The sequence below is a fragment of the Panulirus ornatus genome, chromosome 19 (assembly GCF_036320965.1).
Source record: "Panulirus ornatus isolate Po-2019 chromosome 19, ASM3632096v1, whole genome shotgun sequence".
Classification (NCBI taxonomy): Eukaryota; Metazoa; Arthropoda; class Malacostraca; order Decapoda; family Palinuridae; genus Panulirus; species Panulirus ornatus.
In genome coordinates this window covers 54,915,283-54,940,969 of record NC_092242.1, presented here as the reverse complement: position 1 = coordinate 54,940,969, position 25,687 = coordinate 54,915,283, and the positions used below count along the sequence as shown (strand labels likewise).

At 47.1% G+C, this 25,687-nt stretch overlaps 1 protein-coding gene across 7 annotated transcripts in view; it reads right to left on the bottom strand.

Annotated features, from left to right (window-relative positions):
* rdgB (retinal degeneration B) overlaps positions 1-25,687 on the bottom strand; it is a 485,210-nt gene that overhangs the window by 424,634 nt on the left and 34,889 nt on the right. The window lies entirely within an intron of this gene.

Genomic DNA, 25,687 nt, shown 5'->3' with positions numbered 1-25,687 from the left:
TATGGTGACACAGGGACAGCCAGGGCCACTATACCTCTATATGATGACACAGGGACAGCCAGGGCCACTATACCACTATATGGTGACACAGTGACAGCCAGGGCCACTATACCACTATATGTTGACACAGAGGCAGCCAGGGACACTATACCACTATATGGTGACACAGAGGCAGCCAGGGACACTATACCACTATATGGTGACACAGAGGCAGCCAGGGCCACTATACCTCTATATGGTGACACAGAGGCAGCCAGGGCCACTATACCTCTATATGGTGACACAGAGGCAGCCAGGGCCATTATACCACTATATGGTGACACAGGGACAGCCAGGGCCACTATACCTCTATATGGTGACACAGAGGCAGCCAGGGACACTATACCTCTATATGGTGACACAGAGGCAGCCAGGGACACTATACCTCTATATGGTGACACAGGAACAGCCAGGGCCACTATACCTCTATATGGTGACACAGGAACAGCCAGTGCCACTATACCTCTATATGGTGACACAGGGACAGCCAGGGCCACTATACCTCTATATGGTGACACAGAGGCAGCCAGGGCCATTATACCACTATATGGTGACACAGGAACAGCCAGGGCCACTATACCTCTATATGGTGACACAGGGACAGCCAGGGCCACTATACCTCTATATGGTGACACAGGGACAGCCAGTGCCACTGTACCTCTATATGGTGACACAGTGACAGCCAGGGCCACTATACCTCTATATGGTGACACAGGGACAGCCAGGGCCACTATACCACTATATGGTGACACAGAGGCAGCCAGGGCCACTATACCTCTATATGGTGGCACAGGGACAGCCAGGGCCACTATACCTCTATATGGTGACACAGGGACAGCCAGGGCCACTGTACCTCTATATGGTGACAGGGACAGCCAGGGCCACTATACCTCTATATGGTGACACAGGGACAGCCAGGGCCACTGTACCTCTATATGGTGACACAGGGACAGCCAGGGCCACTATACCTCTATATGGTGGCACAGGGACAGCCAGGGCCACTATACCTCTATATGGTGGCACAGGGACAGCCAGGGCCACTATACCTCTATATGGTGGCACAGGGACAGCCAGGGCCACTATACCTCTATATGGTGGCACAGGGACAGCCAGGGCCACTATACCTCTATATGGTGAGAGGTGTGAGGGTCGTGATAAGGCCAGCACGGGTCATGAGTGAGAGTCGTAATTTAAGGCCAGCACAGGTCGTGGAAGGTGTGGGGGTCGTGAAGCATGGCATGCACGGGTCGTGAGAGGTGTAGGAGTCGTGATTTAAGGCCAGCACGGGTCGTGAAGTAAGGCCAGCAAGGGTCGTGATGTAAGGCCAGCAAGGGTCGTGAGAGGTGTGAGCGCGGGGCGGGATGGTGACACCCATGATAAGGCCACAGGCAGGGAGGACCTGCAGCCACGATCCTGTGAATGGCAGGCGAGGCTCACACACACACACACACACACACACTTGGGAAGCCATGCAGGCGCAGTCAGGGACGGGGTGAATACCTTTAAGGACCAGAATATTATTTCATCATAAACTGTGGCCGGGTGAAATGACTGCTGGACACACGAGCACAAGTAGAGGCTGACGCTGCTGGGTGAGGCAAAGTGTGGCGCCTCCAGCGGCCCTCACCTCGCACCACAGCAAGACTACCTCTCACCAGCAACGTCCACACTGTATACAGCGTCTGCTTGACAAACATGTAATGAATGGAAGACTCGAGGCCGGCCAGGCTGGGCACCTGCTGGTAGAGGACACTCCCTCAGCACTGCTATAAAGTAGTTAGCAGGAGACAGCCACGGGCCTCTGGATGGTTAGTGATCTGCCCTCCAGTGCTTTCCCCCCTTCCACGACCAGGTCACTCTTCTCCATTCTACCTCACCTATACGTGGGTTGTTGGAACTCAGGTCTCAAAAACATAGTCTCTCCATCTCGCACATAACGTCTCACACGGTTTTCCATTCTACATATAAGTAGAGCAAGATACAAAGTTTCACCAGCGTTCCAAGTTCGCGTAATGCCACTCGTCGAGGAGGGCTGGATGGTTCCCGGGGTTCCCACCCCGACTACCATCAAGTGACCAAGACCCACCACCCCCACCTGACCGTCCACTGCACCTACATAGACCTGGCTCTTTGTTTATCCACGTCAGCTGTGTTCATGGCCCCTCAGTGCCATCCATCCTCCCGTCTGTTCACACCATCTACTTCTTCACCTGATGCCCGCGCATTTCCGAAGCGATCAATGTGTACCTAACTTTCCGTCTGATTAAACTACTCGCATTGGAATCTTATCTTTTTCTATCCTCACTAACAGTTATTTCACTTCCACTCTTATTAATTTCCCCATAACCCACCACCTTCTCTAAATAAATTTATGCCCTGCGCGCTCTTACCCATATTTTCCTGATGTAAACCAAGTTGTTCCTCATCTACAAGCTACGAGGCCTGTGGCCTACATGGGATATACCTCCTCCTATCCTACACGAGTGCGTCTCTGTGCTAACTGCGATCCTTGCTAATCTGTTTCGTGGTTATCTCATAGTACATACTTTCCCTTCTTCTTCCAAGCTCATTCCTAAGAAAGGAGACCGTGTTACCCCTTGTAATCATCATCCTATCACACTTCTGCTCTCTACCAGGACTTCGAAACTCTCCTTAGATCTCACTTCTTTAAACTTATAACCTTAATTCTCTCTCAGACCACCAATACGGCTTTCACATTACAGGTCTCCTGGTGACTTCCTTTTCTCAGTAGCCCAACTTGATTCCTCCTCATTTGTGGATTTTGGTGAATCTTTTATTGTGGGCCTTGACTTCTCTAAACCATTTATTTAAGAGAGTGGCTAAGTCTTTGTTTAGCTAAACTTCCTTTTAAATTGGCTTTTCTGCTTCTCTTTGTTCTTCAACGCACAGTTTTCTTCCCAGCCATTCCACTGGAGCAGTCGTTCATGTAGTGGCACCTCCCACTTACCCAATCACCGGCGACGTCCTTCACAGTTCTCTATCGCCTCCATCTCCCAAATTTCCATAAACAATCTTATTTCTTCAACCTCTAACCCTATTCGCTCTTACGTCGACGATTCCACTTTACATACTTCACTTCACGTTCCCTCCCTTCTTCATTCTGATACTCTCTTTTATTGCAGTGAACAAATAGCCTCTGTTAATGCAAACCTCTGCTCCAACGTGAGAGGATCGAATGAAAGGAATGCATAATGCAATTTCCTCCCGTGTCTCTATTCTACAGTACACTGGTTTCCTAACTATCAAATCTCACAACACCACTCTTCAACCGTGTTGCTACACAAACATGTTCAGCAAAACCATCCACAAAAAAAGAAAAAAGAACAATGCAAAATCTGTTTCCTAAAAGCTGGAGGTATTGTGAAGGTATTGTACATACTTATCGTATGAGCAGATAATCCATTGTCACAAGTCTCCTCTGCCTCAGTACGGAGTTTACCTGCATGTCTGGAAGGTCTTCTCATCCTCCTCTCCATCAGGGGAGTGGAATCAAAAACCTCTTTGCCTCTCCTGCTATCATCTTTCTACCGTGGTGTTGATTCCCTCTATCTACTGTACAGGTATTACTTTTGCCACAGCTCTCGTGAGGTATCCTCACATGCCTCAGCCTCTCTGATCCAGGCACGCGGCACGCATCCAGCTGCTGCTTCCCATAGTTTCCGTGTGAAGATCAGCCACACGAGGACTGATTATAATGATACCTCCGTCTGGCCTCACACACTGAAGATGCAGAGTTCTCCTTCTTTTGTCTTTCCCTCTTCCTGTAACCTTTCCATTTTTGACAGTCATACACACTGTGTTCTAACCTTCCACCTGAGGTGAACATGCTTAAGGGTCTCCTTCTGCCCGTGCCATGCACATCAGTGTTAGGGGGAAAAAAAGAAAAAAAAAAAAAAGAGATGTACACATGGCGGTTAACGTCCTCATGTGTTGGTGTGAGGGATAACGTGGAGGTAGGGGTTATTATAATAATAATAATAATAATAATAATAATAATAATAATAATAATAATAATAATAATAATAATCTTTTCATGTTAGCTAAGACGTCACGGGCAATCGAGGCCCTAATCAAAACCATCCCATTCACGATATATATATATATATATATATATATATATATATATATATATATATATATATATATATATATATATATATATATATATATATCGTGGGTATGTTTGAAGGAGTAGTGGTTCCAACAATGTTATATGGTTGCGAGGCGTGGGCTATAGATAGGGTTGTGCGGAGGAGGGTGGATGTGTTAGAAATGAGATGTTTGAGGACAATATGTGGTGTGAGGTGGTTTGATCGAGTAAGTAATGAAAGGGTAAGAGAGATGTGTGGTAATAAGAGTGTGGTTGAGAGAGAAGAGGGTGTATTGGGATGGTTTGGTCACATGGAGAGAATGAGTGAGGAAAGGTTGACAAAGAGGATATATGTGTCAGAGGTGGAGGGAACGAGGAGAAGTGGGAGACCAACTTGGAGGTGGGAAAAATGGAGTGAAAAACATTTTGAGCTATCGGGGCCTGAACATGCAGGAGGGTGAAAGGCGTGCAAGGAAAAGAGTAAATTGGAACGATGTGGTATACCGGGGTCGACGTGCTGTCAATGGATTGAACCAGGGCATGTGAAGCGTCTGGGATAAACCATGGAAAGTTTTGTGGGACCTGGACGTGGAAAGGGAGCTGTGGTTTCGGCGCATTATACATGACAGCTAGTGACTGAGTGTGAACGAATGTGGCCATTGTTGTCTTTTCCTAGCGCTACCTCGCATGTCATTTCATGTGTGGCGGGGTGGCCACGGAAATGAATAAAGGCAGCAAGTATGAATTATGCACATGTGTATATATGTATGTCTGTGTATGTATATAAATGTATACGTTGAAATGTACAGGTATGTATATGTAAGTCTGTGGACGTGTATGTATATACATGTGTATGTCTGTGGGTTGGGCCATTCTTTCGTCTCTTTTCTTGCGCTACCTCGCTAACGGGGGAGACAGCGACAAAGTATAACAAATCATATAAATAAATAAATGACTATATATATATATATATATATATATATATATATATATATATATATATATATTTTTTATACTTTGTCGCTGTCTCCCGCGCTTGCGAGGTAGCGCAAGGAAACAGACGAAAGAAATGGCCCAACCCCCCCCATACACATGCACATACATACGTCCACACACGCAAATATACATACCTACACAGTTTTCCATAGCTTACCCCTGACGCTTCACATGCCTTGATTCAATCCACTGACAGCACGTCAACCCCGGTATACCACATCGCTCCAATTCACTCTATTCCTTGCCCTCCTTTCACCCTCCTGCATGTTCAGGCCCCGATCACACAAAATGTTTTTCACTCCATCTTTCCACCTCCAATTTGGTCTCCCTCTTCTTGTTCCCTCCACCTCCGACACATATATCCTCTTGGTCAATCTTTCCTCACTCATCTCTCCATGTGCCCAAACCACTTCAAAACACCCTCTTCTGCTCTCTCAACCACGCTCTTTTTATTTCCATATATATATATATATATATATATATATATATATAGTGTATATATATATATCTATAGTCCACGGGAATATATATATATATATATACAGTGTATATATATATATATATTCCTATGAGTCCACGGGAAAATGAAACACGATAAGTTCCCAAGTGCACTTTCGTGTAATAATCACATCCTCAAGGGAGATACAAGAAAGAAATATAAGTCAGTTGATATACAACGGAAACGTAGCTAGGACGCCATTTGGTGAACAAGTGACTGTCCAAGACAGCCCCCCGCTCTCTCCACTTTTAGTCGCCTTCTACGACATGCAGGGAATACGTGGGAAGTATTCTTTCTCCCCTATCCCCAGGGATTATATATATATATATATATATATATATATATATATATATATATATATATATATATATATATATATATATATATATATATATATATATATATATATTATACCCTAGTCTGAGCCAGTTACCTATTTCATCGACCAACCTCTAGGGGTGGACGAACAACTGGGTTGACCGTGGAAGGACTGCCGGAACCAGAACTCGAATCTGTGGGTATGCGCTCGACCCTGGGCGGCCCGTGAATGCGTCAAGGCCAGGACCGCTAACCGATACACCACGAAAGTCCATAGTAATAGTAATAATAATAATAATAATAATAATAATAATAATAATAATAATAATAATAATAATAATATCGCCGGTTTACTAGAGTAACGCCAACAAAGCTTCAAAATATATAGGGGAAATAAATTCGCCATAAACATTGGGGCAGTGTGTGTGTGTGTGTGTGTGTGTGTATAGAGAGAGAGAGAGAGAGAGAGAGAGAGAGAGAGAGAGAGAGAGAGAGAGAGAGAGAGAGAGAGAGAGAGAGAGAGTTTGGACACATATTAGTCTGGGGACATCATACGCTTCACTGGTGCTGGTTGATAATAATGTTCACAATGGTTGGGACTGAGCTGGTCTCGTAGAGGTCTGTACGAACTCGTATACAAGGTAGATGTAGTGGTGGTGCCGAACTGCAACTCGAGGGCGAGGTACCTCCGGCAGCAGGAGCTGACGGTGGAGATATGGTGCAGTAACTAATTCCCGAGCTACCAGACGAGGTTCCTCACCACTGCGCAGTGTGCCTAGATAGGCGGTGTAGAGGGGGAACAAGGGTGATTCTACATGCATTTTTCTACACATTTTCTATAAACTTCTGTTTAATACAGGATGAGGAGTAGCGGGTGGGGGATGGCACAGGTGAGTTCGGGAACAACAAAAGTTGTGTTGATCCTGAGGTCAGGCGTCCCTTCCTTCCTGGCTAATTTCTCGTCCAAAGTGACACTGGAAAGTCTGGTGAAGTGAACAACTTAAAAAGACGAGGCTGGGGGCTTGGTGAGGCACTCGTGGGTGCGACAGAGCTGGAAGTAAACTGTGACGAGAATGAGCACAGTGTTAGTGTTGAGTGATGATGACGTGGTTGGGGGAGGTCCCAGTCCTGGAGGTGGTTTATGGTGTGCTGGAAGGCGATGTTGTTGCAATATCAATCGTCAATAATGTAAAGAGATCGTTGACACGCGTCGATCGAGCGGGAGCATCCATCACGGCATTATTCATAAAGAGTAGAAGACACTAAGGTCCTGTCTATGTTCCCTGTAGGACGCCATTACGTAAGGGACTGAAAGGCAGAGATGTCTAAGCCTGGTGACGCTAACTGAGGAAGCCTGCGACCCAACACCATGGGCTGGGATTTCTCCTTACAGTAGCTCCGGTTTGGTGGGTTTGTTGGTGACTGTGTCGAAAGCCTTTGTGAAGAATGAACATGAGAGTCAGAAAAGGTCTAGCCTCCCTCAAGGTTGTGCCAAATGAGTCACAAAAGGTTTAGCCTCCCTCAAGGTTGTGCCAAATGAGTCACAAAGGTTTAGCCTCCCTCAAGGTTGTGCCAAATGAGTCACAAAGGTTTAGCCTCCCTCAAGGTTGTGCCAAATGAGTCACAAAGGTTTAGCCTCCCTCAAGGTTGTGCCAAATGAGTCACAAAGGTCTAGCCTCCCTCAAGGTTGTGCCAAATGAGTCACAAAGGTTTAGCCTCCCTCAAGGTTGTGCCAAATGAGTCACAAAGGTCTAGCCTCCCTCAAGGTTGTGCCAAATGAGTCACAAAGGTCTAGCCTCCCTCAAGGTTGTGCCAAATGAGTCACAAAGGTCTAGCCTCCCTCAAGGTTGTAACAAATGAGTCACAAAGGTTTAGCCTCCCTCAAGGTTGTGCCAAATGAGTCACAAAGGTCTAGCCTCCCTCAAGGTTGTGACAAATGAGTCACAAAAGGTTTAGCCTCACTCAAGGTTGTGACAAATGAGTCACAAAGGTCTAGCCTCCCTCAAGGTTGTGCCAAATGAGTCACAAAGGTCTAGCCTCCCTCAAGGTTGTGACAAATGAGTCACAAAGGTTTAGCCTCCCTCAAGGTTGTAACAAATGAGTCACAAAGGTTTAGCCTCCCTTAAGGTTGTGCCAAATGAGTCACAAAGGTTTAGCCTCCCTCAAGGTTGTGCCAAATGAGTCACAAAGGTTTAGCCTCCCTCAAAGTTGTGACAAATGAGTCACAAAGGTCTAGCCTCCCTCAAGGTTGTGACAAATGAGAGTCACAAAGGTCTAGCCTCCCTCAAGGTTGTGACAGAAGTGCTCAAGGAAACTGACGAGGCAGTGGATGGTACAGAGTCTTCAATATAAGTTATAGTGCGAAGGATCCGTGGAGGAGGGCAACGTATGTAAGCATAATGGAAAACAAAACGTTCACAGAGTAGTCTGAGGGTCGGGGTAATGGCGATGGGTCGTGACTCACTGAGAGACCGTGGACTTGGTTATCAAGGAGGTAGATGAAATCTCCCAGTCAATATGAGGAGGAACAGAAGGGTTTACCTATCTCAGGGGAGAGCAGTGTACATCAGTGGCTGTAATGGAGGATGGGTATGTTTCTAGCGCCAGGTAACACCGGCTGGGGTGGCTAGTATTGGTCAGCCGCAATAGTTACAGGGCGTTAGTCAACAGTGAGGGAAGGTCTACTGCCACTTGTGGAAGCAAGTACATCTTAATGAGGCTCTGTCGCGCCACGTTCACTAAAAATACCCACACAATACTGATGGTGTGGCTGATAGTGTGGAGGTGAGGGTCGCGTGATGTGGTAATGAGGGGAATAGTGGTGTTATGAGACATGGGGTCGCCAGGGCAGCAGACACGCCAGGCGGTAGGGTCGTCGGAGGTGGGAGGTAGTTGGCTCGTTAAGGGTGGTAGTTAGCGAGGTCGTCAGGGATTGGTAGGTGGTGGGGTCGTCAGGGATGGTAGGTGGTGGGGTCGTCAGGGATGGTAGGTGGTGAGGTCATCTGGGTTGGTAGTTGGTGGGGTCATCTGGGGTGATAGGTGGTGGGGTCGTCATGGTTGGTAGGTGGTGGGGTGATCTGGGGTGGTAGGTGGTGGGGTCATCTGGGTTGGTAGGTGGTGGGGTCGTCATGGTTGGTAGGTGGTGGGGTCATCTGGGGTGATAGGTGGTGGGGTCGTCATGGTTGGTAGGAGGTGGGGTCATCTGGGTTGGTAGGTGGTGGGGTCATCTGGGGTGGTAGGTGGTGGGGTCATCTGGGGTGATAGGTGGTGGGGTCATCTGGGTTGGTAGGAGGTGGGGTCATCTGGGGTGGTAGGTGGTGGGGTCATCTGGGTTGGTAGGAGGTGGGGTCATCTGGGGTGGTAGGTGGTGGGGTCATCTGGGTTGGTAGGAGGTGGGGTCATCTGGGGTGGTAGGAGGTGGGGTCATCTGGGTTGGTAGGAGGTGGGGTCATCTGGGGTGGTAGGAGGTGGGGTCATCTGGGTTGGTAGGAGGTGGGGTCATCTGGGGTGGTAGGTGGTGGGGTCATCTGGGGTGGTAGGTGGTGGGGTCATCATGGTTGGTAGGAGGTGGGGTCGTTAGGGTTGGTAGGTGGTGGGGTCATCTGGGGTGGTAGGAGGTGGGGTCGTCAGGGGTGGCAGTGGTCGAGACGATCAGGAGACTCAAGAGAGAGACATCAAGAGGTCTGGGTATTAGGGTCGAGGCTTCGAGGAATTATATTGGCTGGGGGTCGGAGGGCGAGGCTAATATCGAGGTCTTGGCCATTATACTGGGGTCGTGACCCTAATATCGCAGTTTTACCGTATTTGTCGGAGTGGGGTCCAGGGAGGCCCCCAGCACAGCACTTGGTCTGCTTTCTTCTTGCGGGGAGTCAGCAGCCACGGTGCGGGAGGAGGGAAGGAACTCTGTACTACACGTTGGTGGGATGGACCTTCCAACACCAGGACAATGTGACCTGCAGGATAAAGGTGTAACACTTGTGCATCAACTACCAGTCTTGCATCAACCAGTCTTACACACAGCGAACAGTGATGCATCAACTACCAGTCTTGCATCAACCAGTCTTACACACAGCAAACAGTGATGCATCAACTACCAGTCTTGCATCAACCAGTCTTACACACAGCAAACAGTGATGCATCAACTACCAGTCTTGCATCAACCTCTAGTTTTCTATCAACTACCAGTCTTGCATCAATCAGTCACACAGCAGTCATGCACTAATTACCAGTCTTGCATCACCCACTACCTTTCTATCAACTACCAGTCTTGCATCACCCACTACTTTTCTATCAACTACCAGTCTTGCATCACCCACTACTTTTCTATCAACTACCAGTCTTGCATCAACCACTAGTTTTCCATCAACTACCAATCTTTCATCAACCAGTCCTACACAGCAAACAGTCACGCATCAACCAGTCTTACCTCCGCCACAACCACAGACAACTTGTGGCTACCACACCCGCCTGTCTTCACACCCACACCACCATCAGCACGGGGCCTGGCAGACCCGAGCCTACGGTGGTACCCTGATGGTACAACAGACTGGTGTACCAAGTGATGCGCAGGGTACAGCGACGGAGAGAGGCAGGGGGTCACCGGAGCAGGACAGGGCCAGGGAGGGAGGCAGGGTGGGGCATGAACAGGGAGAGAAGCAAGGGGTGGTAGAGCAGGACCAGGAGAGAGGCAAGGGTGGCAGAAAAGGACCAGGGAGAAGTAGGGGACAGCGGAGTAGGACAGAACTAGGGAGAAAGAGAGGATGGGGCAGGACCAGGGAGAGAAATGAGGCAAGGAAGGACCAGGAAGAAAGATGGGGTGACAGGGTAGGGCTGGGCAGGACCAGGGAGAGAAGTAGAGCAGGGCAGGGGAAAGCGGGACAAGACTAGGGAGAAAGGCAGGGGTGGCAAGGCAGGGTAGGAACAGGGAGAGAGGCAGGGCAGAGCAGGCCAGGGTAGGACCAGGGAGAGAGGCAGGGCAGGGCAGGGCAGGGTAGGACCAGGGAGAAAGGCAGGGCAGGGCAGGGCAGGGTAGGACCAGGGAGAGAGGCAGGGCAGGGCAGGGTAGGACCAGGGAGAGAGGCAGGGCAGGGCAGGGCAGGGTAGGACCAGGGAGAGAGGCAGGGCAGGGCAGGGGAGGGCAGGGTAGGACCAGGGAGAGAGGCAGGGCAGGCAGGGCAGGGTAGGGTAGACCAGGGAGAGAGGCAGGGCAGGGCAGGGCAGGGCAGGGTAGGACCAGGGAGAGAGGCAGGGCAGGGCAGGGCAGGGTAGGACCAGGGAGAGAGGCAGGGGAGGGCAGATGAAGACCACCCCCACTTTAACCTCACAGGTAGCCAACCTCTGGCACCTCACCTTCTCGCCTGCTCACCCGCACTCACCACAACATACGCACTCAGTCCAGTCCAGGCACGCACCTTTGTTTATAGAGAGTGCGTTTCACACACCCTCAGTTGGGTAATATGATGACCTTCTCCACCACCCACTCACTCACTACCTCGTCAGTTTACTCGACTTTTTCCTGTCACAACCTTGGGCGACATAACACCTCTATGACTGTCACCTTCAGTGAGTTACCAAAGCACTGAGCTTAGTGACCCATAACCACATTATCAACAAAGCCATCAGTCTGGTCCTGCTGACATACCTCACTCCAGGACTTGTGGACATCCTTGGTGAGCGTCGTCAGCATACAAGCCTCTGAGAGCCAGCCATCTCCACCCTCCGGTCCTCTCACCTGTGGCGTCACACACACACGTTACAGAAATGGGACTCTTGCCCTTACTCTAACCCATACATGAACCCCTCGTAATGGAGGAACGTGCCCCACGGACATTTATGGATGACTCCAGCACCATCAGTGTCAACCATAACATCAGCTCTCCAGGCTACATCGTCCTTCAGGAGCCGCGTGCAAACATCCAGGTCTGGCGGAACCACAGCCCAACACGTCTCCATCAACCACACAAAGACCGTAGTTATGGGCGTCATTCTTACTTCCAACCCTGTCCCATCCCCCTACTGTCTCACCGACCCGTCCCCTCCGGACGAGACACTAACCTGGAAGGAACGCGTCAGTACCATCATCAGTGTCGCCAGCTATCATCCCTACATTTTTTTTTTTTATAAACTCGAAGCACCTGAACTAAAGAACGTCTACAGAACTTTTATTCCTCACAAACCTAACTATGTCCCCACCCCTTCTGGTCTTCTCCCCCCCCCCCAACATATGACAACACAAGTGTTCCACACTGCCTCCCAACATAAGACAACACAAGTGTTCCACGCTGCCTCCCAACATATGACAACACAAGTGTTCCACACTGCCTCCCAACATAAGACAACACAAGTGTTCCACGCTACCTCCCAACATAAGACAACACAAGTGTTCCACGCTACCTCCCAACATAAGACAACACAAGTGTTCCACGCTGCCTCCCAACATATGACAACACAAGTGTTCCACGCTGCCTCCCAACATATGACAACACAAGTGTTCCACGCTACCTCCCAACATAAGACAACACAAGTGTTCCACGCTACCTCCCAACATAAGACAACACAAGTGTTCCACGCTGCCTCCCAACATAAGACAACACAAGTGTTCCACGCTGCCTCCCAACATAAGACAACACAAGTGTTCCACGCTACCTCCCAACATAAGACAACACAAGTGTTCCACGCTACCTCCCAACATAAGACAACACAAGTGTTCCACGCTGCCTCCCAACATAAGACAACACAAGTGTTCCACGCTGCCTCCCAACATATGACAACACAAGTGTTCCACGCTGCCTCCCAACATAAGACAACACAAGTGTTCCACGCTACCTCCCAACATAAGACAACACAAGTGTTCCACGCTGCCTCCCAACATAAGACAACACAAGTGTTCCACGCTGCCTCCCAACATAAGACAACACAAGTGTTCCACGCTGCCTCCCAACATAAGACAACACAAGTGTTCCACGCTGCCTCCCAACATAAGACAACACAAGTGTTCCACGCTAACTCCCAACATAAGACAACACAAGTGTTCCACGCTACCTCCCAACATATGACAACACAAGTGTTCCACGCTGCCTCCCAACATAAGACAACACAAGTGTTCCACGCTACCTCCCAACATAAGACAACACAAGTGTTCCACGCTACCTCCCAACATAAGACAACACAAGTGTTCCACGCTGCCTCCCAACATAAGACAACACAAGTGTTCCACGCTACCTCCCAACATAAGACAACACAAGTGTTCCACGCTACCTCCCAACATAAGACAACACAAGTGTTCCACGCTGCCTCCCAACATAAGACAACACAAGTGTTCCACGCTACCTCCCAACATAAGACAACACAAGTGTTCCACGCTACCTCCCAACATAAGACAACACAAGTGTTCCACGCTGCCTCCCAACATAAAACACAAGTGTTCCACGCTACCTCCCAACATAAGACAACACAAGTGTTCCACGCTGCCTCCCAACATAAGACAACACAAGTGTTCCACGCTGCCTCCCAACATAAGACAACACAAGTGTTCCACGCTACCTCCAATCATAAATGTTCCACGCTGTGTCCCAACACAACACAAGTGTTCCGCTGGTCCAAGACAACGAAGCCACTGTCGAAAACTAAGTCCTTTCGAGTAACCCACGAACTTAAGGCACTTAGTAAAGGCGACCCACGCACCGAAAACTGAAAGATATCCACGTACTTGAGTCAATGGAAGGGATGACGGGCAACGCACGGGGGATCTGTTTCCGATAGATTAGGAGACACTCGAGTGAAAATCCATGCACTCAAGACATCGTAATGATCCAAGAATGCCCCACATCCTTAATACAGCTTGGCCATTCAAGACTGCTAACACACTTACCTTAAGACTCCTTAAGTACACTCGACAGTTTACATATTCAAGATAACTAACAAATTACTTGCACTCAACACTCCACGCAAACCAGGCAGCCTAATTCCAGGACACACTACATACCCATGGTTAACCTCCACCAGCACCAGCAAGGCGCACGGTCACACCTCACCTCAGTACACTCAAGCTAACCTTACGTCATGTACTCACACTGTGCTCACACTCGTGGATTCCTATATACTCTGGAAACACGTATGACACTCATGTCTCCACACCCAAGTGTTCCTACACTGACAACAACTTTCCCTCTAGAGTATAACATACAAACCTCAAAATAAAATATAACCTTGCATCATGATAATCATAAACAAAAGATAATCATTTATCCAATTGTAACACAAACAAGACACGTACACTCCTACACACAACATGTCTGGGTAAGATGAGGTCTCGAGGTGCTGTAAGGACGGGGAGCCGGCACAACTCCACTACGGAAGCGACCTAAGAAAGAAGACTTTCCCTAAACACCAAAACGATTGGGTCCTCGTCATCAGCTTACACCAGCCGATACTGGAACCGTTCCAGGAACTTCCAGGAGAGGTGTGCTGGGCCAAGCTAAGCTTCGCTTAACGATGGGAGGCGAGCCATCGGAAGAGAAAGATTAGTAAATCACGCAACGATACGACCTCTGACCATGACGTGACGACCCTTGACCATGACGTTACGACCCTTGACCATAACGTTACGACCCCTGACCACAACGTTATGACCCCGTGACCATGAAGGCACGACCCCTGACCACAACGGTACGACCCCCAGACCAAGAAGTTACGACCCTTGTCCACGAAGTTACGACCCTTAAGCATGATGCTACTGTCCTTGAGCATATCGGTGCGAACCTTGGGTTACGAGGCTACGACCCTTGACCCTTCAGGGTCAAGTCAAAGGCCAAGCAGTCGTAATGCAGGGCTGTGGTAGTCTGACCAGGGGCTACTGCTGGGGCTGTGGTAGTCTGACCAGGGACTACTGCTGGGGCTGTGGTAGTCTGACCAGGGGCTACTGCTGAGGCTGTGGTAGTCTGACCAAGGGCTACTGCTGAGGCTGTGGTAGTCTGACCAGGGGCTACTGCTGGGGCTGTGGTAGTCTGACCAGGGGATACTGCTGGGGCTGTGGAAGTCTGACCAGGGGCTACTGCTGGGGCTGTGGTAGTCTGACCAGGGGCTACTGCTGGGGCTGTGGTAGTCTGACCAGGGGCTACTGCTGGGGCTGTGGTAGTCTGACCAGGGGCTACTGCTGGGGCTGTGGTAGTCTGACCAGGGGCTACTGCTGGGGCTGTGGTAGTCTGACCAGGGGCTACTGCTGAGGACGCGACTTACAGGTTTTGAAATGAGTCATTGGAGGTGACGACCATGGGAGAGACGTTTGAGGTGACAGCCATGGGAGAGAGCATGAAATTGATCCATAGCAATGAAGGCGAAACATGTGGAGGGGCGCGGGGAAGGGGCGGTATGCGGGCCACATCCAAGACTAAAAGACACATGACGGACAATGTCCCTCACTCTCGATATTTCTCGCTGTATTTGATTTCAAATATAACTTTGGGAACACGTCTGACAGCAGGCACGGATGAGGAACCTTAAAAGACCAAGGTTGGGGGTGACCTCTGGCCTGCTTTAGATTTTACTAATATCGACGATAAAGTGCAGACTCTAAGTCTCTGTATACTGGAAGACCTCCACTACTTACACTGTAATTCACACTGAGACCTTCATAATCCTTGTCTTAACTCGAGACATAATATTATACTTGTACGTTTCAAAACACAACGTGGCCAGCAGCCTCGGCTCACGACCTGATGCCTGAGGTAATATATCACAGCTCATGATCACACAAGACTTGACCAAAATTCTGTACTTACTGTGTCTCACACGAGCTACGGAAGGTCGGTCTACTATACCAGGGACTCACAACAGACACATTCGATCACCCATACCCTACAGAGACAAAAGAAATGATTCAGTGCACAAATAGCCATCCTCTTCGAAATGTGTCATCAATTACCAAGTTGCAATCATACGGGGAGGAATTTCTACACTTTTAGAGCCCCATCTCTTCAATTTTATCATACAACTCTTTAAATTTTTACGTACTGTCAACATATTCACAATTTCATTAATTAGTTTATTTCATTCCCCCACAACTCTTAATATAAAAGTCCACTTTACATCTTTTCTAACAAGTTTCTTGCTTAGTTTCATGTTATGGCCTGTGGTTGTCTTATAGCTGTCTGTTGACATGATCAAATTGGATTAGAAATTGGAAGTTTCAAATCTAATCTCTCTCCCTTTACCCCTTTCTCTTCCCACAGTGGGCGAATTCATGGTCTCTAACCTCTTACTACCACACAAGTCTCTCAATTCATGAACCATCTTTGTTGTCTTCCTCTAGGTCTCCTCCATGAGTTCTTTGTGCTTCTTGAAGTGCGGTGACCAAACTTGAGAATCATATTTTAATTCTAGCGTAAAGTGGGTTGCAAAAAGTTACCTGAACATTTCACAACCCACGTACCTGAATGTGATTCTGATACTGGCCGGTAGACAGTTTCTCTTTTACCATTTTTCCAAGTTGGGACTCTGGTCACATATAAATTCACACAATCAATTTCCTGCTGGATAATAATCGTGTTAAGGTCTTCTTTCAGTGCCCCATCCTCGTCACTTTCGGGCTTAATTTCGCCTACCATGTATCAGGGCAACTTTGGAGTTTGTCCAAATTCACTAGTAAGGTAATGAAATCCTATTAATGCAATCCTGTTCACTGTCTACTTCCCTTATGACCTACCTTGCCATCATCCGAAGACATATCCAGGTAGGAGCACAGTCCCTCTGGAGAGTCATTTAAATAGATTAAGAAGAGCAATGGTCCTAAGGCCGGTCCCCGCGGCACAGCACTGCACCAGCCCATTCCAAGGTTCTTCTGACGTGCGTATTTTGTCGCCTTTTATTATTCCATTTCACTTAAGTATTTATTGTCCATCGAAGGAATCTTCCTCTTATCCTTGCCCTAAGACCAAACTTCTTCACTAGCATCTACTGTGATAAAATGTTAAATGCTTTCCGACAGTCTAGAAACACATAATCCATCCATCCTCCACTTTTGTCTCCAATAGAGCTTACTCTCTCGCAGAAGTCTGTCTTTTTCAAACATGAACTCCCTTCCTGGAATCAATGTTGACTCATGCTTTGGTAGTTTCTCCTTAGCAAATTGTCCTGTTTACTATCTGAATATCTTTTTCCGTATTTTCCTGATCACAATCGTCTGGTCTATAGTCCAGTGCAACTTCCGAGTCTCCTTTTCCTTAAAGAATGGCATGATATTTGCTCTCCTTCAACCCGATGCCGAATTATTTCCCTCGTCATTCCTAAACAGCATTTGAAGCGGCCTATCAATCGTCTCTGCACACATCTTCAGCACATATGGAGAAATTACATCAAGACCCTGACCCTGGTATGGATCAAGACCCTCAAGAATTCGGTTTATGTCCTCTCAAAATATTTCCATGTTTTCCAGGACCAACTCCTCATTCCACCCGACTGGTGTTCTGGCTATAGTGTCTTCCAATGTGAAAATATATTTGAAATTGTGAATCAATTCCCCGCATATCTTTATGTAGTCCTCTACAACTCTTCCCTCTGAATACACTCAGCCTGATTACCTGCTCTGATAATCTACTCCTAATGAAGTTATGTAAAATTTTCGGATTATCTCCTGCCTTGTCCACAATACTCTTTCAAAGCTTCTCTGATCCTCGTTTCTTATCCTGCTGTGATGATTTTTATTAAGTGTTCTCTTTTACGTTTCCAATGCAGGCTGGCTGAGGAGCCGCCTGCATTCCTCCCAAGAACATCCCTAAGTTCCTTTTCTGGACCACATCTCCTCTCTCGTGTTTACATTCCCCTTTCCATTTGCAGGTTGAGCTGCCCTTTCAAAACAGATTTATACCATGAATACAAAACGCCATATCCTAATTCATTTTCCCTTAGAAATTCTTCAGTTGTGTGTGTGTGTGTGTGTGTGTGTTTTGGTAATCTATTTACACTGTACTTGGCGGGAGTTCTACCCTTGTATGGCCCCATCTCTTGAGTTTTCTTTCCTATCATGTAACTTTTTAAATTCTGTGTGCACTCCAGTCACAATTTCATCATTTAGTTCATTCCATCAATCTTTTTTTACATTGAAGGCTCCAGTCACGGACAAAAGTCTACAGCAAGGCCGGGCCTTAATTGAAATACAGAGAATTATGAAACGGAAAAAAAGGGAAAGTATTTACGAATGGAGGAAGTGAAAGACCTGCCGTCTGAAATGTGCCAGGTCAAAGACATTGGGAAAAACATGAGAAGATGGAGAATTCCAAAGCTTCGACGCGAAGGGAGAGAAACAGCTATCAAAACGGCCCACTCTTGAGTTGCCGATGGCCACAAAATAATCATGTGACGCAGCAGCTTGCCGAGTATTGCATGGTCTAGCTAGTGGTGGGGGCACACGAGCAGCCAGCTCTCGGGTGAAGAAACCAAAGTAATACCTAGAGAGGAGGGAAAGTGAACCAACATTGCGGCATAGGGCAAGGGAGTCAAGGCTGGAAGTTAGTCGGACCACTTTCGACATAACTCTATCAAGTAAGCATACATAGCTAGAACCGCCCCAAATGTGAGAGCAGTACTTCATACAAGGACGAATCAATCCCTTGCACTGCATAAACGAAGCAACTGTTCAGAGAAGTCTCGACATTTACACAGGACACCCAGTGTCTAGAGGCAGACTTAGCTATTCCTGTAATGTGGGGTTTCTACGAAAGAGTGGATGTTACAGTAATACCAGTGTTTATCGAGTCAAGAGAAGGAATTACAGATCCGTCAAAGGAAAGACGAGGGTTGTGAGCAGTTTTCGATAGAGAGATAGGAAGAAATTGAATCTTGGAGGCATTAAACTTAACAAGATTTTGTCTACCGCGCTGAGATACCTTCTCTAAATCTGAGTTTATTGAGGAAGCTGTGTCAAGATGAGATGCAGATCTAGTGAAAGAGCGCGCAGAACTGAAGGATGTGGATGAATGCAGTGTTGAGTTGCTAGCGTAAGAGTGCACTGGATTATTTGTGGGGGAGAGGAAATCGTTGACAAAAAAGGAGAAAAGGTGCAGGGGACAGGACAGAACCTTCAGGGAAACCGCTGTTGGAGAAAAGGGGGGAGACTGATCCATCAACAACCACAGATAAAGATAGGCCAGAGATGAAGTTAGATATGAAGGAGCAAAGTGAGGAAGGGAAGCCAAAAGAGGGAAGCTTAGAGATGAGACCCCGATAAACCTTGCATGTGTCCAGATAAAGAAGCGCTTTTCGGACAGTCCAAAAAGATATTACGGGAAAAGGCATAGGATTAGTACGGGGAGCATCAGGGGGTGAAGGAATGTTGCCAGTCATCCAAGGTGAAGTTAGAGAAGAAACGGGAAACAGAGTTGCTTTGTCTACGGAAGAGACAGCTATGTACCGTCAGAGCGGAAAAGTAAAGGAGAGGTAGAGCGACAGAAGTTGTTAGAGATGCCTTAAGCTAAAGAATAAAAAGACCTATCAGTGGATGATGAGGAGAGGTCATCATGCTTCCTTTGAATAGAGGAACGCTTCGCTCACGGATGATGTGCTTGCAGAGATTAGAGGGAGTGATAAAAACTGAATGGGAGCCAGAGGAAAAATTTCTCCAAATCCGATATGCCTGATCCCTTGTGTGAATGGCCTCAGAACAGGATTGGAAAAGAGGTCGCCTTGTTCCATAAAAGTACTTTATATCATTTCTAAAACGTTACTTGCTCAATTTCACGTCATGTCTTTTGGTTATATCATTCCTGCACCCTTCCAAGAACTGTTACCTACTGCAATAAAGTTGCCTTAAAACTTAAAGGCTGTGGTGAAAACCATTCCTTTATCTTCTAAGGAGGGCAAATTTAAAGCCTCTACCTTTTTCTTGTAACTCAGCTTTCTTAATTCTGACACCAACTTTGCTGCCCTCCTCTCGACCTACTCTTTCATTTCTTTGTGCTCCTTTAAGTGCGGTGAATCAAACATGAAAAGTATATATTAGCTTTAGCCTAATGTAGGATGTGAATAACTTGCGTAATATTTCCTTTTCACTATATTCCAGTTATTCTAATATTTGCAACCAGGCAGTTTGTCCTCACTATTCCTCTAATGTGGGACTCGAGTTACGGAAAATATTTACTGCCAAGTCTCATAAACAGATTCCTGCAGTTTATTTCCTACTAAATAATATTCACATCGACCTTTCGCCATGTCCCATCCTCATTAACTTACATTTACCGTGTCTGAATTTCATCCACCATGCATCAGACCAACTTTGAAATTTGTCTAGATCCCCACGTAGGTTGCTGCAATCCTCTTCGCTTTCCACTTCCCTGGTGACCTTAACATAACCCACACACATATTCAGGTTGGTGTCTAGTCCTTCCAGCAAGTCATTTGTCATGATTAAGAAAAGCAATGGTCCCAAGACAGATCTCTGCGGCACGCCACTGGTGACCCTAACCTATTTCTAGAACGGCTCTCCAACACACGTGTTTTGTCATCATCCACCAAGATAATCTTCAATCCACTAAGTTGTCTCCCTCGTATTTATACATTAAGATCCAGCTTATCTATCAGCCTTTCATGTGTTTCAGCGTTGAATGCTTTCTGGCAGTCTGCATCCAGGGTATTCATTCAGCTTTTTTCCAAAACGGAGCTCACTCTCTCATAGGAATCTACGATATCACCTACATTTTCTTAACCTTTGGTGTCTCTCACTTAGCTTCTCTTTTGCATTCATCCATTTCCTTTCTGATCATCTATACCAGAACTATAAAGACCTGACCTATCAAGGAGACCGGTTGGTAGTTCAAAACATTCTTTATTACAGACAGGTATGCCGTTTGCCCCCTTCCATTCCCTTGGTACTGTATCTTTTTCATCAATATCTTGAACGTGTCAAGTGGCTTTCAACTGCACCAGCGGATTTCAGGTTATGATCCTTGTATGGATGGGTCAAGACCTTTCTGTACTCCGTATCTTTTTTAGATATTTCAGTGTTTTCCAAGACTTACTCTCAGTTCCTTCTCGCAGGTATCAGAGCTGAAGTATCTTCCACTGTGAACACACCCTTGTCATTCAGTCCCTCACTTATCTTTAGATTAGCCATGAGAATTCTTCCCCCTGCATTCCTCAGCCATATCATATGATCTTTACCTGACAACTTTTTCCTGGTGAATTGGTGGCAAAATTTTGCACTGTTCCCTGCCTTCTCCATAATATTCTTTTCGAAGTTTCTTTATTACTCATTGTCCATCTTGTATATTTGTTTCTTATTCTTTACCAGCGCTGGCTGGTTGGGGAACCGCCTGCAACCTCACCGCAGCAAATCAATGAGATCTTTCCCTTTTTCACAATTGTTGGAGAAGCACAACTCCTTGTGTAACTTGATGCCTAAAGTATCAAAGTGTCCCACGCCTTCCTTGTACAGTTCACAAAAGTTTTCCATCAAAATGTCCTGGTTCCTGACCTCTATCTCCCGACTTATGTTACCATAACAATTGTTGAGTTTAACTTCCACGATTGTATATCCTCCCTGAGTCAGATTTCATCGTTGCTCCTTCTACGTCCTTATCTACCACATAAACAAACTCTTAACATAACATGATCGGTTTAGCAAATTAGATTATCATGTGTGACATACTCAATATTCGTGCTGGCAAGTGTAAGATGGTGTATTAGTCCCTCTCATGGTACCATGCTCACTAACATGCTAGTATAGAACATTTTCTTGTAATATAGCCTAAGAACTTGTTTCCATGACCCTCTGTCTCCACTAGAAATCTAATTCCAAAGTCGATCCATGTATGACATAAATCCCCCATTATCAGTACGTTACCATCTCTGCGGAATGCGTTTTACCGCCTCGTGCGCCATCCTGATTATGCCCATCTTCATTATTACAAATTTGTATTGTGCGATAACTGTTTGTGGTACATAGAGAGAGTTTTGCCCTCGTATTGCCTCTTTTAACCTTCTATATATGTACCTATGAGCGTATATATACACACTCACACATTCCAAAGCCTAAACCATCAGTAGACTAGCCCCCAAGGGTAAGCTGAACATCTGGGTTGAGTGTGGGTCCGACTATCACGCCCAGGATTCAAGCCCGTGCGGGTCCTACCCCGGGCTAGCCCATGCTGGTTCATGGTCGGTAACGTTAACCACTACACCCACATACTCATGAGAACTCTGTCATGATTATAAGTACGACTGTTCATGGCATGAAATCTGAACACCTGTTGAGCCGAAAGTAAACAGTGAATTCTGACCTCGAGTTTGGACTTTTGGGACCCGGTGTACATCAGCGCCAGGGTGGGTGTGCTGGCCTGTGCACTACGTGGGTAGTGTAGACCCTAGCGAGACTGAGGCCGCCCACACCACAACCATACACCTAAATCTCTGTGTCCAGCCGTAACACTTAGATGGGAGCGGTGTAGGTGGGTGGGAGGATGGGGAGGAGGGAGTCGTTGTGCCAGTCCAGGTGGGGGGTGGCCATCTCCCAGCCTCCCCCATCCCAGGCCATCCACCCCCAGAGATCGCACCTCAAGTGACCATCAACCGTCCACCAGCCACAGTGTCTGGGGTGAGCCAGCCACCATAACGCACTTGCAAGCAACACTAAACATCCTGGTGATGGACATGGGAACCCATGACTCACAGGAGCCCGGCTCATGACCTCCCAGCTGGACTGGAGGCTTCCCCCAACCCCTCCCTCGGCACACACACAGAGCAAGACAAAGCCATTACTGAGGACCCTGGAAACAACGTACTAAGGCCCATAGTAAACCTGTCTCAATCTCCAGTTACAGGCACAAGTCCTCACTCAGGCCTTCACTACAACAAAATTATTGGACCAACAATGAAAGGAAAGAAAATATAAACGTCAAGCTAAAATGGTTAGGACAAAATAAATGATCCTTGTGTGGTTTATGTAACAAAACCATATTTAGTGTGACATTTTACACACAGTGATGGTAAGATGGTTCCGGACATAACTCCAACACTCCTAAAAGTCAGGAGGTCGACAGTACTTTCCTGGGCGGCTGCTGTCTACAGTCTACCACTACCAGCCATATCAACAGGTCAAGTAAGCCTCTCAGGTGAGAACACAACAATCTTCCATCCTACATTTAGTGATGACCATCTCATGACTTACGTCAACACTCAAAACACATTTCATTCCTCTTATTATCGATAACCAATCTCTAATGTTTACAGATCTCCTCTGGGATATTCTGTAGGCCCTCAGGTTCTTTACCAGGGTCCTGGAATTCTTATCTTGGCGGCTAGGAACGAAAACGTGTAATCAACATACATTTCTGACGCCTGTGTAACGGCAGGTCACCAGAGCTGAGGTCTGAGCCCCTTAAGGTCCGGGAAGAGAATGATAACGTGCGGTGATATCATCATCCATTCCCAGCCTTCTGTACAGACGAGGGGAACCACTACATATGCCCGTCTGTACCTCGGCTTCTGTGAGGCATTGCCATCAGCGGTGTCGCCCTCCAAAACCCCCCCAATGTCCTGTTATCATGGCCCCGACAATTTTCCCGTCCATCTCTTACCCCTCACACGTAAACCCTAAGGAACTCATGGCAACGTTGTTTTCCACTGATTCCAGTATGCTGCAACCCAGTGGCCTGATGCAGCGTTAATGGTGTTCTAAGACAAGTTGTCTTGACGGTTTGTCAGCGAGCGTCCACTCCCGTAGTAGTTTAAAACCAGAGGTTGGCGGGGTTTTATGGAGACGATGAAGCAGGTTATCAAGAAAACAGGAAATCCTGAAACTAGAATGGTTAATGTGGAGACGACGGTAAATCTAAGGGACAAATTGAAGGTAAGGAGAACAGTAGAGGAAACGTAAACGAACAACAGGTTTAAAGTGTTGAGAGACGAAATGGAAGATGAACCTCGTCTTATCCTTGTCGGTATCAACACAATGGGAAGATACTGTGTTTACCACATATTTGGCTGAAAAACTTGTAATACATAAAGTACAGGACGTATTTAGGGGCTGCAGTAGACAGTGTAGTGGTCGTCCAGACTGGGACAATCAACGTGGCTCAGGATAGATCTGAGGAAACATTAATGAAGTACGAGAAACTTATCAAAAAGCCGTTGTAAGGTTGTGGCAGTTGTGCTACTGCTGAAGTATGATGTAGAATATATCATCTTAAGCACAATGGTCGTTCACTGTAGAGTTGGAGATGACATCGGTGGGGTAATCTTAGCATGAAGACAAAGGGAAGAAGTAATAACTGCGTGGCCTAAAGTATATCATCTGTAAAACACCAGCAGATGTACTAAATATGAAGGCTGTTTCTACCTTCAAATCAAGGCTGGACAAATACTTCACCGATATTCACACTTTCTTGGGAACTTTCCAAGGCAGTATACTTTCCCCATACTAGGTTCCTTTTCTTTTTTTTTTCCTGGCGACAGATGAGTATCAGAAGGAGAGGTTATTGATGAGGTGCCGTCTGCTATGCTATCCTGTCTCTATTACAAATGATATAAAAACAGATAACCTCATCCTAAACCATCAGCTTCCCTGATAACGGTCCTCGCCATGCATTCTTATGTACACATCCACGTACACACCAGTCTCACCCACCCACTTACACACCCCTCACCCATCTACGTACACACCAGTCTCACCCATCCACGTACACACCAGTCTCACCCATCCAAATACACGCCACTCACCCATCCACGTACACACCTCTCACCCATCCACGTACACACCTCTCACCCATCCACGTACACACGTCTCACCCATCCACGTCCACATCATTCACCTATCCACATACACACCCCTCACCCATCCACGTACACACCAGTCTCACCCATACTAGTATACACTAGTCTCACCCACACTGTACACTCCCAGCCTCCCTGACCCCAGTACACAACAGTCTCGCGCATCCCAGTACACAGGAGGGGTACCGTACCTCTCCCAAGGGAGGCAAGGAGAAGGTTCATGTCACGTCTGGTAAGGGGAGGTACCACAGGTGGCGGAGTAGCGAACATGTCAGGTTGGTGGAAGAGGAGTACATATAGGAAGGCAGGAGGGAGGGAAGTATACACACACATACACACACACAGCCACCCAGCACATACACTCACACCAATACATTCCATACACGCACGCGCTCAACCACCTCCACCATCATCGATCCTGCACCCTCACGCACCCGCTCTCTTCCTCTCTCTCTCTCTCTCTCTCTCTCTCTCTCTCTCTCTCTCTCTCTCTCTCTCTCTCTCTCTCTCTCTCTCTCTCTCTCTCTCTCAAATCTATCGTAATTTACATTCCTTGAAAGACGACTTAGACTGGCAAATAAAGAGGAAGGCAAAACAGAGACAGAGCACTTACGAGATCTTGCCAAAAGCCAGGGCTAGCACGTAATGCTCACCACACACAGAGAGAGAAAGAGAGCACCAAGCCACCTACGAGTACCTCTGGAATACCTGTTTTATCTAATCTTATCTTTAGAAGGATAAAATACTGATACATATCCAGAGTTAAGATTTCATCTGTCGAGACTTGAGATTGGCGAACTTTCTGACAAACGTCTTACCTCTCTAGACTACAGTTACACTCACGGACATTACTGCTGGACAAGATTATTACTGGCGAAGACTATTACTGGACAACAATACTGCCGGCTACCATTAGTGCTGGCCAAGAATATCACTAGCCAAGATTATATTAATGGCAAAGATTA